Raw genomic sequence first — 15010 nt, 5'->3', positions numbered from 1 at the left:
AGTTTTGGAATTTAAAATTTGATTAAGAGTTTTAATTATGAAATATTAAATTCTAAAACCCTAATGTTTTAAAAGTTTAAAAATACACCCACATGGTTTTATTAATAATTTAATTAAAAGATTAATTAAGAGACAATTAATAATTCCTTGACATGGTTTAAAATTAATTAAATTAAAAGCTTAATTTATTAAAAGATTAAACCACCTAGTATTTTAAAAGTTTAAAATACACCCTTATACTATTATATATATATATATATATATATATATATATATATATATATATATATATATATATATATATATGTATGTATAAGAAAATGTCAGTCTTACCGTTAGTAGGTCTCATTCACGAAGCTTGTCTATAATTGCTGTTTAAGGAAGCGGCCTATAAAATGACCGTCATTGGGTATCCACTCTTACCCACCGCACCCTTGACTAGTGGAGGGTCGTTAGTAGAACGGGTTTGATAGGACATTAAATCTCATTAAAAGTATAGTGAAAATACAAAGTAACTAAATGTTTTATAAATTCCCAAATCTTAGTTACTTTAGGAAAATATGAATTTGATGCTAACCCATGAAATTGCACATTGCACATTATTGGTCGTTAGTGGAGCGTGTATGGTTAACCGGCACACTAATGTGGACTAGTGAAGGATGGTGATGGGTTTATCGTAAATTATTATTGATCAATGGAGCGTGTGCGGTTAATCGGCACATTGATTAGGTGATAAATGACATCGAGAGTACCAAGCTAATTCGCATGGTTATTCACACCTTGTTTGTGATACTCGATATCCCAGTCACAAACTTGAAGGGCATAATCAAGATTAAACATGTCATTGAAAAGTTCAATGAATCTTAAAAGATCTAGGAGTTTCATCTAAAACCTAATTCGTTAAAATTTTGTTTTCATGGTGGAATTGGTAAATCGTCATTTACCTACCTTCAAATAATTTACAATTGGGTTACGGCATCCCTCTTCCGAATTGTGAATTATTGTTTTGGGTCCTAGCCTTAATATTTCATTTGGGTGTCATATTAAGGATTAAATCAACTAACTTGAATTTCTCATTTTTGTAGATGTCTAGTTCTGACAACTATGGTCTTCCTCAATCCTTTGGAAAAGGCTTTCCTTTTGAAGATGATATTTCACATGTTGATCAAGGTGAAAGATCAATCCTTCTTCGTGCAAAGGTGGAACTGGAAATCATACTTCTCTTCCTCCACCTCCTCTAGTGATTCTCCCTGACCCATGTTTTCGTCAACTTGAAAAGTTCAAGGTTACTCAAGCCCTATTGGCATGCAAACACCAAGATGGAATGTCTGTGTGTGTGACATCCCCATTTTCACGGCCAGAAAAGACCGATTTCGTTTATGCTTTTTAATAAAGATCAGAGTAACTTCTTAAGAAAAGTATTGTGGAATTTGTTCCCAAAACAAAATATGATATAAATTTATCAAAGCATTTCTTAAAGAAATGTATTTTCATTACATTACAAAAACTCGGGATGTCAATCATCGATACAGACCATAAGCATAAACCAAAAAGAAATAAACATCCTAGACCACAAAACATAATTTGGCCTCAACTCCATAATCTCTCGTCAAGTCATCCAACTATGCTTTTGCCACTACCTGTAATACAAGAAACTGAGTGGGTCATGTTGGGGAGCCTGGTGAGCATATAGGGTTTTCAACCCACAATAAATAAGTTTATTATTTTCAACAATCATTAAACCCGATTACCCATTCCCGTTATCCTCACCTTACGTCCCTAAATCATCTATCACAAGGGACCTATCCTAAGGAATTTCATTGGGACGGACACTACTGCTAAGGGGATTCCTAAGCCATATGTGTCTGTAAGGCAACCATGGGGGGATGGAGTACACCGGTGAACACTTCGTTCACAAACACCTACAGGTTGCGACCTTGGTAGCGTTCCACTGGACTTCCTAGAAAAGTCTGTGGTCGTCATCCATACTCCGCTAGATAACTGGAACAACGTCAACATTGAGGCCTCTCATCATTTTATTTTACCACACACCAACTATTTCATCTACCCATGTTCTACCCAACATATTTGTAGATATAAAATACATATATGGTCCAGATCTGTAAATCAAAGCTTACATCTTTTATCCAGCATAACTTTCAAGGCATAAAATACATATACAGTCTAGATCTGAAGAAAAGTTCAGATCTGAACGAAAGAAGTTCAAATCTTTCATCCAACATAGATCTCAAAGTATACGGTTTAGATCTAAAGAAAAGTTTAGATCTGAGATGAGGATGTATAGATTTGAAGGAAAAAGTTTCAGATCTGAAAGAAAGAAGTATAGATCTTTCATCCAGCAAACATCTCAGGAAAACAGATAACATATATATACACACAGCACATAATTTATATAAAATACTTCATATCTATGTGTAATATGAAAATGATTATACACTCACTTGATACGGAGTGATTCGGACAGCACCTCGCTTCTTAAAATAATCTTCTTTGACGAAACCGGGAAGTTTGCTTGAAAATCGGGCTCTGTGCGGGCAGAGTTTCAGACCGAAAAACTCTTTTTCTCGGAGTCTCCGGGCTCTCCGAGGCTTTCTTCTAGTGTTAGGAAGTTTTCCTAGGCTTTTTGGGGGGGTTTGGGGGCTTAGAGAGAGACTCTAGAGAGAGAAGGAGAAGATGGGAAGGTGTGAGAATGAATGGAACCCGACGCCTCTATTTATAGGGGCTGAAGGAAGATTCACGTCGTGAATTTCTTGATATTCACGTCGTGAGCCAGCTGGCTACAGCCAGGCACAGCCTGGTACTGACACGTGGCATCGCACATAGGGTGGAAATCAATCGATTTTCAAAAATTCGTAACTTTCGCATACGAGCTCCGTTTTCGACGTTCTTTATATCCACGCGTAGGTAACAATAAGATCTACAAGTTTCATTTTGACTCCGTCGGCTAATTCTCGACCGATCTTAAATTTAACAGTAGGAGGAGATTAGACTGTTAAATGACCGCGAAGAATTCGTAACTCCTTCATACGGACTCCATTTTCGTTTGTATTTTTACCGCTGAGTTCCTATTAATGAGATCTTCAACTCTCATTTAGGTCGCGTAGGCCAAAAACCGCTCGAACTAAAATTCGAGTTTCGGGTCATGCAATGCTATGCCAAATCTTAGAAAATTCATAACTTCCTCATACGAAGTCAGATTTGGGCGTTCTTTTTATGGATGTTCTCGGTTTAACTTCGACGGGTGTCGTGTTGGTTCCGTCGCGAAACTTCGACGGGTCATAACTTCTTCGTTATAACTCGGATTTCGGCGTTCTTTATATCCCCGGAATCCTTGTTTCGACCACTACAACTTTATATAAAGATATCGGGCTTATCTTACACTTTAATTTTTGACGCTTATTTTTATCCTTTATCTATTATATATTTATAAATAATTAATAAGCACATAAATGCACATAATTCACATAATACTCAAATAATTCATTTTTGTTACTTCAAAAAGAGTTACAATAGTTGACCTAGACTATTACATCATCTAATAATGCTTAGCCCCGAAAAACGAGCGTTACAATTAGGTGGGTTGCACCTGATCCCACATCGGCTTGGAAGGAGAACGAAACATTTCCTTATAAAGGGGTGTGGATACCTTCCTTGTCACAATGCGTTTTAAAGCCGTGAGGGCGGCATATCTCATAAGAACTCTGCAGTTAGGCGTGCTCGGGCGGGAGTAGTACCGGGATGGGTAACCCCATGGGAAGTCCTCGTGTCGAGTGGCCCAAAGCGGACAATATTGTGATACGTGCTAGAGGGGGGTGTTACAAATGGTATCAGAGCCAGGGCACGGGTCGATGTGTTCGACGGGGACGTCGAACCCTATAATGGGGGTGAAGGTGGGTTGCACCTGATCCCACATCGGCTTGGAAGGAGAACGAAACATTTCCTTATAAAGGGGTGTGGATACCTTCCTTGTCCCAATGCGTTTTAAAGTCGTGAGGGCAGCAGGTCCCATAAGTACTCTGCAGTTAAGCGTGCTCGGGCGGGAGTAGTACCGGGATGGGTGACCCCCTGGGAAGTCCTCGTGTCGAGTGGCCCAAAACGGACAATATTGTGATACGTGCTAGAGGGGGGGTGTTACAGTGTGTGCACACGTCTTGAAGATGAAGTCGCGCATTGATAGACTAGGGATGTTGGGTGTCATTTTCCCGAGGAAGTTGGCTGTTGACTTGGTTCTTCAATCACTTCCTGAGTCGTATAGTCAGTTTGTTAAGGACTACTATATGACAGACCACGACATGACCATCATCGATCTAACATATTTGTTGATTGCTGTTGAAGCAGCAATGCTTTGGCGCACTGGTCAAGCAAATTTGATTGGAAGATCTACATCCAAAACTTCCATGGACATTGGTGATGACAAAGGTAATAGTCCATAAATGGTTTCTCCTCCTAAGGGAGAGAAATTGGCCATGGTCGAAAAGTTTGATCATAAGAGAAATGCCAAGTCTGAGATTGTTCCATGTGTCATTCCCAAAGAGTCTATATGTTTATTGGATGCAAAGCTGTCGTATCTACCTGAAAGATCGCAAGGATAGTAAAGTCAAACTGTATGACTCTACTTCAGGTAAATCTACTATCTAACTCTATTAAAGTTCCTATTTATAGATTCTTAATACATGATGTGATAATATTTCATTTTGATGTTTTGTAGGATCGAAGAAAAGGAAGGAGGCATAAAAAAAGAGTAAGTTGAGTCTGATCATGAAGAGATGGATTTTAATCACATGGTTCGATGATCGGAGTTTTGAGCTGCTACATAGAGTTATGATAGATTGCTTAGGAATATTTAGAAACATAGTTTTCATTTGTATTTGCGTTGTAAGGACAAGTTTTTCCGCAATTTTTTAAATAAAGTAAATTTTGATTTATCTTATTTTACGTATCCTTGCTTTGAAAGTTGATGTTTATATTTCTATTGTTAGCAATGTTGAAAATGGATTTGATTCTTAGATATATCGTTTGTGGTAGTGTCGTAATTTGCCAAGTGAGGAAGGATTCTCATCGCCCAAGTTTCAATTGGACAGAAACTTGGAATCGTGTGGTTTGAATTGTATGATGTATGAGAATCTTGATTCTTGGGAAATTGGGACTGATTCCTTGTTCACATATGTATGTGATTCAAGTGAAGGACTAAAGGATCTGGTACACATTGATGTGGACCGGTCAGATCCACCACAAAGGACGATAAAGTTTATTCGTCATGATTTACTGATAGTTCAGTAAATATGATTAAACTTACAAGTTTAAGTGTAATTCTGATATATTGAAAAGTTTCAATATATAGCATAATGAATACGAAGAATCAAACTAGGCAGAAAGATAAGAGTTTCTCCATTCTGGAAGGAAAGGACAATACTTTAGTATCGAGTTTTATGATCATCATAATGATTATGAAACCACGCCACAATTGATCCTCTAAGGACACCTTAGTGCATTTACATGACTGAGAAGAGGAATCAGGAATTGTTGAAATGGTTAAATCGAGAAGACGAGTCATACTTCGTTCCAAAATCGAGTCTTAAAGTCATACTCTGGGTACTCCAAGTTGTACCTTGATTTATATGCTTTAAGTAGGTTTACAACACCTCATGAAATGTGGAGTAGAAATGTTTCTTACTCTTTCACATTTGAAATTGGTAGTTGTGATGTTTTGGCTAAAACAAAAACCAACTAAGACCAATTACATGAAGTGTTATCTTGATAAGAACCCGCAATAAGTCTTGAATGTTTGTTTGTCAAGGAATGTTCCTTGACAGGAATCTTATATGTCAAGAGGTCAGTGGGAGTCTTAATGGTCTTGAATAGTTTCAAGAACTAATCAAGAATAAACCTTTTAGTTATCACTAACACACGACCTGAGGTTGATAACCTATCGTGTTGACATATTCTTGTTTCTATGCCTATTCTAGTTAATTTGACTATGTGTGTGAGTTCCATGAGTTATCATTTGATTTCATAAGGCATAGCACCTGATTGATGAAAGTACATTAATCTGTATGGGTGAGATGCTCAATGACCTGGAAGCACTAGTAGGCCCTTGTGTTGCCGGATGGCAATAAATTAAGAATAAGCAAGTTCAGTCCATATGAATTTGAATTTGTCATAAACCTTGTCATGTGATAGTGGTTCGAAATGATAGTTTCACATGGATAGGAACACATGCACCATAAAATCTAAGTGGCAATAGGTTTCTCTCTACTTCATGAAAATGATTGTGAGGAAACGCTTTCACTAGTAGATTTTAAAGAGTTAGCAGTTGTGACAATTGCGTTCTCAAATTAGAGTATGATTACGGCATCCCTTTTCATAGTTCGAATTGTGAGAAATGGCAACTAGTTTGAACAATCGGCATTTATTTCTATATGTTCTTGAAGAGTTTGGAAACACATGTGAGATATCTAATGAATGGCATATGAGCTTGAGAAGTCTAGATAAAGACTTATCAAAACAACAGAAATCTGAACTTTGGTAAGAAAGTCAATAGGTATTGATTTCTAGAAGTGCAGCTAATTATTCAGATACATGTCAAAGCTAGTGGGAGCATAATTGCTATGCTAGTAAGAATATGATTATTATGCTAGTGGGAGCATAATTATTATGTTAAGTGTTGCAAGTTAGCAATACTATTCATAGGAAACAAAGTTTTCAATTTGCAAAGTTGCAGAGTTTGGAAATTGTTTCGCTATAGAAAGTCTTAAGGGAGAGGAACTAATACTTCATTTCGAATCTAAAAGTTTATATTGAAATTTTAATGGAACTTAGTCATATATATAAATGTAATGTTGAAATGTTTCAACATTGGAAATTCTATATATGGAAATATTATAGTGAGAGACTGGTCCGGTACCATGTATTTATGTAAGACATTATGAATCGTATCTCGTATGCTTCGGGTATAGGATCGATTGCATATGCTATAATAATCGCTTATTCTGATTTTTCCAAATGCCTAGTGCATTAAGAGGGAAAAGGGACTAAAACTGGATATGACTAAAGTTATTAACAACTGTCGAGGACAATCTGAGGTTCACTAAACATTGGTTGCTTATGGATAATTGGAAGTATAATAGTGGATGGACCATATTGACGTGATTCTGAATAGATATGATTCTATTAAGAATGGATTGTCATATGGCAATTATGGAAATGTTTCCATAATGGGAGTTGTATATTAAGAATATATGTGTAAGTTAGAAACTTTTATGCAAGAAATATGTTTAAGGAACGTGCCTTGAATGTGAGACTTCATTTCCGGGAATTGTCTTGTAACAATCTCAAATGGAATATTTTGTAATATCATTGGCAAAGTCTCTGTGACTTTGGTGACTTGACATTACAAAAGGATCATTGCATGTAAGTTTAGACCCTAACGCATTCGAGTAGTGGCAAGAATTTTGTATTCTTACACTTATAAGGATTAGGGAATTGTGAAATGAACATCATTGGAAATGTGTTCAATTGATCAATTTCTCAAAGAAAGGACCATAGATAAACATAGCGTGCATGCTTGGAGCATGGGATGAGTATTGTTTTAATTCAAGTATTAAGTTGATTAGTCGAAACAGTAAACAATGAATAAGGTCTAATTAATATGGTGATTAAATAATAAGTGTTTTATTTATATTCAAAAGGTTTGAGACCATATTGGATTAGATTATTCTTGTGTTTCACTTCGCATGTTTTACTTCCCGAATAATAAGATTATTCAAACATCCACAGTCAATCATACTTTGGAAGTAAGTGATGAGGAAAAACTGTCGTGAATCCGACTGTAGATTGTCTAAGAGCTTAGACATAGCACAAGTTTGCTACAATGTTCATGAGTACTCTTGAAATAGGATTTAAGTATTGGATTAAACCCACACTCATTTGAATCACTTCATAGATTTTATCACGAGTGATTGTGAGACGATAATATCTTATATTCTTGAAACAGAGACATATAGTTGTTGTTTACAAGTCGGTCATGCATTGATAGTACGTAAACGCATCAGTAACTTGATGTTATAAAACGTATTATTTTGTATGATTTGATGAGTAATAGTACAAGCATATGAGTTGAAGTTTATCCATTCATTTTACCCTAAATGGGATAAAAGCGATATATGTGGACCCCTCTATGATTTAGTGATGACACCCTAAGCGCTTGGCCAAGCCTGGACTAAGTTGATGTGTTCAATTATCGTCTAAGTCAATCGTCGTAAATCGGAAGTCGGGAAACAAACCTTGGACAGAGAGAATGATTAATAAATCCATGTCTCATGTCCATACGATATCTTGTAGAACGGAGGAAAATTCGATCCTTTATCTAAAGGACGCGTTTCTGATAAGATCAGAGTTCGACAGCGGCTTATGAAAGCTACGATTGCTAGTCAGATTCTGAAGTCATACTTGCAATAATAGTTATTAGACTTATCCAAATGGGAGACTGTTGGATTAGGTGTCTAAGCCCATAACTATACTTGGTATGTACTTGATTTGATATGTAGCATGGTCCTTTTAGGTTGCCTTCACTCATGCAACTTGACAGGATGACATGTAGAGAGAGAGTAGGATTTATTATATGAATAATAAATTGGTACTCAAAATTATTTTATTAATATATTACAAGATTAATATATTATTTGGAAATCATATTATTAATTAGTAACTAATCACAATTTAATTTGATATTAATTTTGGGATTAAAGGAACTAATTAACAATGGAGTGACTGTTTTGCAAATCATTGATAGTTGTGAAACTGGGCCTTGGAACTCCTTGATGGCAGTGGACGAAATGTATAGCTTGGGCTCATAAGATTTCATCCAAGGCATCTTATGGAGGTCCATGGGTTGCTTTGGGCTTAAGTTAGTGTAACATCCCAAAATTCAAGACCCAAATTTTCATTTTTAATTAAGTTATTATAAAACCAACATTATAAAAACATTCATAATAACATCCCATGTCAAAACCCAAGTGTCAATAATCAAAACATGTGTAACATCCGGATTTCCAGGTATGATAAAATGAGTATTATTTTCTAAGTTATGAGGAGTGACTCGACGAGTTGGCGCCTTAACTCGTCGAGTAGGATCGCGACTTGGTGACGTGGAAAATGAATGGACTTGACGAGTCGACAAGCTGACTCGCCGAGTCAGCGCTGTTGGCAGAAACCCTAATTCTTTCGGGCTTGGGCCTATTTAAAGGCACTTATAGCCTCCTTGGACCTTCCCACCAGTGTCTTCGTCCCTTGAGAGAAACCCTAGAGTTATTGTGAGTTAGAGAAGAAAGAGGCTAATTGGAGGTCATTTCTTTGAAGAAGAAGGTAAGAGTGTTGCAAGGATCTCATAGGAGAGTTGGTGGATCAACTTCATCTTCATTCAAGCTTCATATCTGGTACAAGCTCTTGTCTCCCTGGTGTTTGAATAGATTTCCTTTGGTTGTTGAGTTAGGGCTTGTATCACCATTTTGGATGGGGTTTTGGGTGCATCCAAACCCTTTTTCGGGTTATTTTGTAGATTTGGACCTTGTGAGGTCCAGAGAACCAGAAAGTAGGTAGCTTTGAGTGAGTAACTTTGGAACCTTGAAGCTATGAAGCTTCAATGGAGTCATAATGGTGTATAGAGCAAAATACACCATGCATGAGCCTCAATTTCAGACCTTTACGTGGTTTTTGGGTGTTAGAAGGTCAGATCTATAAGTTAGAGAAACAGATCTGACCTCAGAAGGCTAAATGAGTATTGCCATGGAGGAAACTCACAGAGTCCATGATAGAACTCGACGAGTCGGATCGGGTTACCCCGCGATTCGTGATCAGTGGTAACCCGTCGAGTGAAAGGTTAACTCGACAAGTCGAGTGAGGCCTTAGGAGGAATCAGGGGACACGCATGGACTCGCCGAGTCACCCGAGTGCACTCGACGAGTCTGGTCAAAGTTGGACCGTTGACTGGGTTGACTTCAGTTGACCTTGGGGGCTTGGTCACACTGATTCAAGAGAGGCTATGGAGGGGTAGAATGGTATTCTACCCATTCTTTAGAGATGAGAACACGAGGAGATTATTGATTAGATATATTATCATTTTGACAGGCGGAGGCTAGGTCGGGGATATCTGGCACGCGAGTTTACTAGACATCATACGAGGTGAGTCTTCTCACTTATACATTACCTAGAGTGGTATCCATGTGCAGACCGGAGGGTCTTATGTGTTACTTGAGATTATGTGTATTGTGATTTATGTATGCTATGTGATATTTAGACCGGATCGGAGGGTCCAACGATTTAGACCGGACCAGAGGGTCCAACGAGCTAGACCGGACCGGAGGGTCCAACGAGCTACGGGACTGGAGGGTCCCGCTGAGACACATTGACCATAGGGTCTTATCGAGTTATAGCCTCGAGTGGCTTATGTGCTGTATGTGGTATTTTGGGGAACTCACTAAGCATTTATGCTTACCGTGTTATGTGATATGTGTTTCAGGTACTAGCAAGAATCGCGGGAAGGCGCCGACATGATTTGTACACAGTGGCAGAGGATTATGTTTTTGAGATTCTTGGATGTGTTTATTGTGATGACATTTGATACACATGAGATTTGAGAATATTATATGAGTTTTATTGTGTTTGAAAAATGAAAAATTGTTTTAAAATTTACGTTGTTACAAGTTGGTATCAGAGCCATGGTTTGAGGGATTCGGATGCACCTTCGGGGGTATCTGAACTCAAACTGAGGATTTGAGGAAATTTTTCTTAAAAGAAACAATTTTTCTAAAAAGAGTAAAAGATTTTGAGAAAAGCAGAACGGAGCAGTGTGTACGATCAGCCAGCGCCCGAACGGTGATTTCCCAAAATACCCTTACATTGTGTGTTATGAGATATTATGTGATATGCTATGCATGCTAGAGTAGGCTAGGTATTCATATCTAGGACTAGAGTGGGCCTGATTGTGATGTCTTAGCCTAGGAGTTACTGTTGCTGTGAATTTCTTTGAGTATGAGTAGGTAGCAGAGAGGAGCTTATGAGAGGTCCACTGGGTGGTAGCCTGCGCTCAGCGAGATATAGGGTACTTGTGAACTAGAATACTAGGAGGAGGATTTGGGGTGATTACTGATGTGGTGTGGAAGGTAGTATAAGAGCTCGTACTACTAGAAGCACTGGATCAGTGAGCAGCCCAAGTAAGAATCCTTAGGGTACTAAGGAGCAAGTAGGGTTGAGTGATAGAGTGCGAGAATGCTCGAGCGAGTCTCTGATTTCTTTTGTGTTGTATTTCAGAGACATTATGGTGGGTACGCGCCACACTCCAGAGAGCATCGGTGTTAGCGATGATGAGATTCGCAGGATGATTCATGATGAGGTGGTTGCAGCCATTCGAGCTGAGATACCAGAGATGTTTGGGTCTATCAATACCACGTTGATCGAGACATTTGACGAGCGGTACGTTGCTCTTACCAATGCTGCTGTTGTTGCGGCCACCGCAGCCGTTGCCGCTGCTAGGCCACAGGGGGGTGACTCGTTGCTGTACCGGGAGTTCAGCAACACGAAGCCACCAGAGTTTGATGGGACTCAGGATCTGATAGCTTTTATGATGCTTCTACACATGTTCTTGTCCAGAACACCTGAGGGTACGGTTCGCGCTGAACCAGCTTCGCTTGGGAGCGAAGGATTGGTGGAAGTTTGTGACGGCTGACTTTACTCCTGCAGAGATTACAGCGGTGACCTGGCAGAGGTTCACCACCATGTTCCGAGATGAGTATGTTCCCCCTGTGGAGAGGGAACGTCTAGCTCAGGAGTTCTTGTCCCTCAAGCAGGGGACGGAGTCCGTGACTGTGATTACACGGATGTTTCATGAGAGGGCGTTGTTTTGCCTTGAACATGTGTCTTCTGAGCAGACACGCATGAGTCGATATCTGAGTATACTGAGGAGAGACATTCGTGAGTTCGTGGCGAACTCGACATACCGAACATTTGCCGAGCTCCTGGCAAATGCCCGGAAGAGGGAGATTGAGCTATAGACCCAGACCAGGGAGGAGGCCGAGTCTCAGAGGAGGGACAGGCAACCGACACAGTCTCAGCCGACAGCCAAGCGGGAAAAGCCCGTTGATTCGAGATCTGGAAGTCCGAAGGGCCGCACTTGCGGGAAGTGCGGCAAGAGCCATGAGGGAGTGTGCAGAGCAGGGGTGTGCTACAAATGTGGCAAGGAGGGGCATTTCGCGAGGGATTGCCCCAAGGGGTTTGCAGTTTGCTTCCACTGCAACCAGACTGGCCATCGGAAGGCTGAGTGCCCACAACTACTTCAGGGATCAGCTCAGGGATCTGCACCTGCTGCTACTAGAGCCACCGAGGCCCGGCCAGTGAAGGCCAAGGCACCGAAGGCTCGCGGGAGAGCCTTTCAGTTGACAGCGGAGGAGGTCCGCGCAACGCCCGATGTCGTGGCTGGTATGTATTCTTTTATTTACTTATTCTGAGTTCGAGATATTGTGCTTATATTGTGGTATGCGTAGGTACTTTTCTTGTGAGTTCTGTACCTGCTTTGGTGTTATTTGACTCGGGTGCGAGTCGATCTTTCGTGTCATTAGCATTTAGTCAGCACATCAGTATCCGACGAGAGGCGTTGAGTCGACCTCTACGAGTTTCTATAGCTGACGAGCGAGCAGTGTATGCTACTAATGTGATTCGAGGATGTGTACTCGAGATTTTCGGTGTTGAGTTCCCGATAGATCTAGTACCGATTGCGATGGGGGATGTCTGTGTCATCGTGGGCATGGACTGGTTGAGCCGATTCAAAGCTGTTATCGACTGCGAGCGTCAGTTGGTGACCATACGATACCCTAGTGGGGGAGTACTTACGGTGTATGGCGAGGGTACCCGATTTGGGTCAGCATTTTGCTCGGTTGCCAGGGTGAGACAAAGTCTACAGCAGGGCTGTAGAGGGTTTGTAGCCTATGTGATGGATACACGAGTTGCCACAGAGAGACCGAGTTCTGTCGATGAGGTTCCGATAGTGCTTGAGTTCCTGGACGTTTTCCCCGAGGAATTATCGGGTGTGCCTCCGGAGAGGCAGGTGGAGTTCCATATTGATTTGGTTCCGGGAGCGGCGCCTATTGCCAAGGCACCCTATCGCCTTGCTCCACCAGAGATGCAGGAGTTATCCTCGCGGCTTCAGGAGCTGTTGGGGAAGGGATTCATCCGACCGAGTAGCTCGCCGTGGGGAGCGCCGATCCTTTTTGTCAAGAAAAAGGATGGTTCGCACCAGATGTGCATCGATTACCGGGAGTTGAACAAGTTGACGATCAAGAACCGTTATCCACTACCGAGGATCGACAATCTGTTCGATCGGTTGCAGGGAGCGTCTTGGTTTTCCAAGATAGACTTGAGGTCTGGATATCACCAGATGAGGGTGCGTGATGAGGATATCCAGAAGACGGCGTTCAGGACTCGTTATGGGCATTACGAGTTCGTGGTGATGCCTTTTGGGCTCACCAATGCACCAGCGACGTTCATGGATCTCATGAACCGAGTATGCAGGCCGATGTTGGATTGATCGGTGACTGTGTTCATCGACGACATTCTAGTGTATTCGAGATCCAGAGAGCAGCATGAGGAACATCTGAGGGAGATCCTTGGAGTGTTGAGATCGGAGAGGCTTTATGCCAAATTCTCCAAGTGTGATTTTTGGTTACGAGAGATCCAGTTCTTGGGACATCTCGTTAATCAGAATAGGATATTGGTCGATCCGGCCAAGATTGAGGATGTCATGAGTTGGGAGGTGCCGAGATCCCCCACCGAGATCAGGAGTTTTCTGGGGTTGACCGGCTACTATCGGAGATTTATCAGAGATTTCTCCAAGATTGCTGTTCCCCTCACCAGATTGACCCGGAAGGGTGTTTCTTTCATTTTGGGTCCCGAGCAGCAGACCTCGTTTGAGACCCTTTCGCCAGAGATTATGCGAAGCCCCGGTGTTAGCCCTTCCGGAGGGAATGGAGGATTTCGTGGTGTACTGTGATGCGTCTATATCGGGGTTCGGTGCGGTGCTTATGTAGAGAGGGCACGTGATAGCATACGCATCGAGGCAGCTGAAGCCTCATGAGACGAGGTATACCACCCACGATTTGGAGTTGGGGGCAGTGGTGTTCGCCCTCAAAATATGGCGCCATTATTTGTATGGGGTTCGGTGTACCATATACACGGACCACAAGAGTTTGAAGTATCTAATGGATCAACCCAACCTGAATATGCGCTAGAGGAGATGGTTGGATGTGGTAAAGGATTACGACTGTGAGATCCTGTACCACCCGGGCAAGGCTAACGTGGTAGCCGATGCTCTGAGCCGCAAGGCGGAGAGTGCCCCGATTCGAGATATGTGTATGAGGATGACGGTGATGACTCCGGTGTTGGATACCATTCGAGAGGCCCAGGCAGAGGCTGTGAGACCGGAGAACCGCAAGAGGGAGCGGGTGATTGGACAGGTATCCGAGTTTGTGACGGATAGCCGAGGGCTTATGACCTTTCGTGGTCGGATTTGGGTGTCGTATACGGGCGGGGCACGTAGCACTCTGATGGAGGAGGCACATAGATCAATATTTTCGATCCATCCCGGGGCCACTAAGACGTATTTAGACCTGAAGAGAGACTACTGGTGGCCCAGTGTGATGCGCTGCGATCGAGCCGTCTCCTTTCCTTTGAAAATAAAGTACCTGAAACCAAAATTGTAAACCGTAAGCACGAAGCTTAGTGAGTTCCCCCATCATACCACATAATCACATACTCCTAGACATATCTGGGTGCCCGGCCTACCCTGTCAAGCATATCTAGGTGCCTGACCTACCCTGTCAAGCATATCTAGGTGCCCGACCTACCGTGTCAAGCATATCTGGGTGCTCGCCCTACCCTGACAGACATATCTGGGTGCCCGACCTACCCTGTCAAGCATATCTGGGTGCTCGACCTACCCTCC

The sequence above is a fragment of the Lactuca virosa genome, chromosome 8, assembly GCF_052849685.1.
Source record: "Lactuca virosa cultivar CGN04683 chromosome 8, Lactuca_virosa_CGN04683_v6, whole genome shotgun sequence".
Lineage (NCBI taxonomy): Eukaryota > Viridiplantae > Streptophyta > Magnoliopsida > Asterales > Asteraceae > Lactuca > Lactuca virosa.
Note: the sequence above shows the minus strand (reverse complement) of the source record.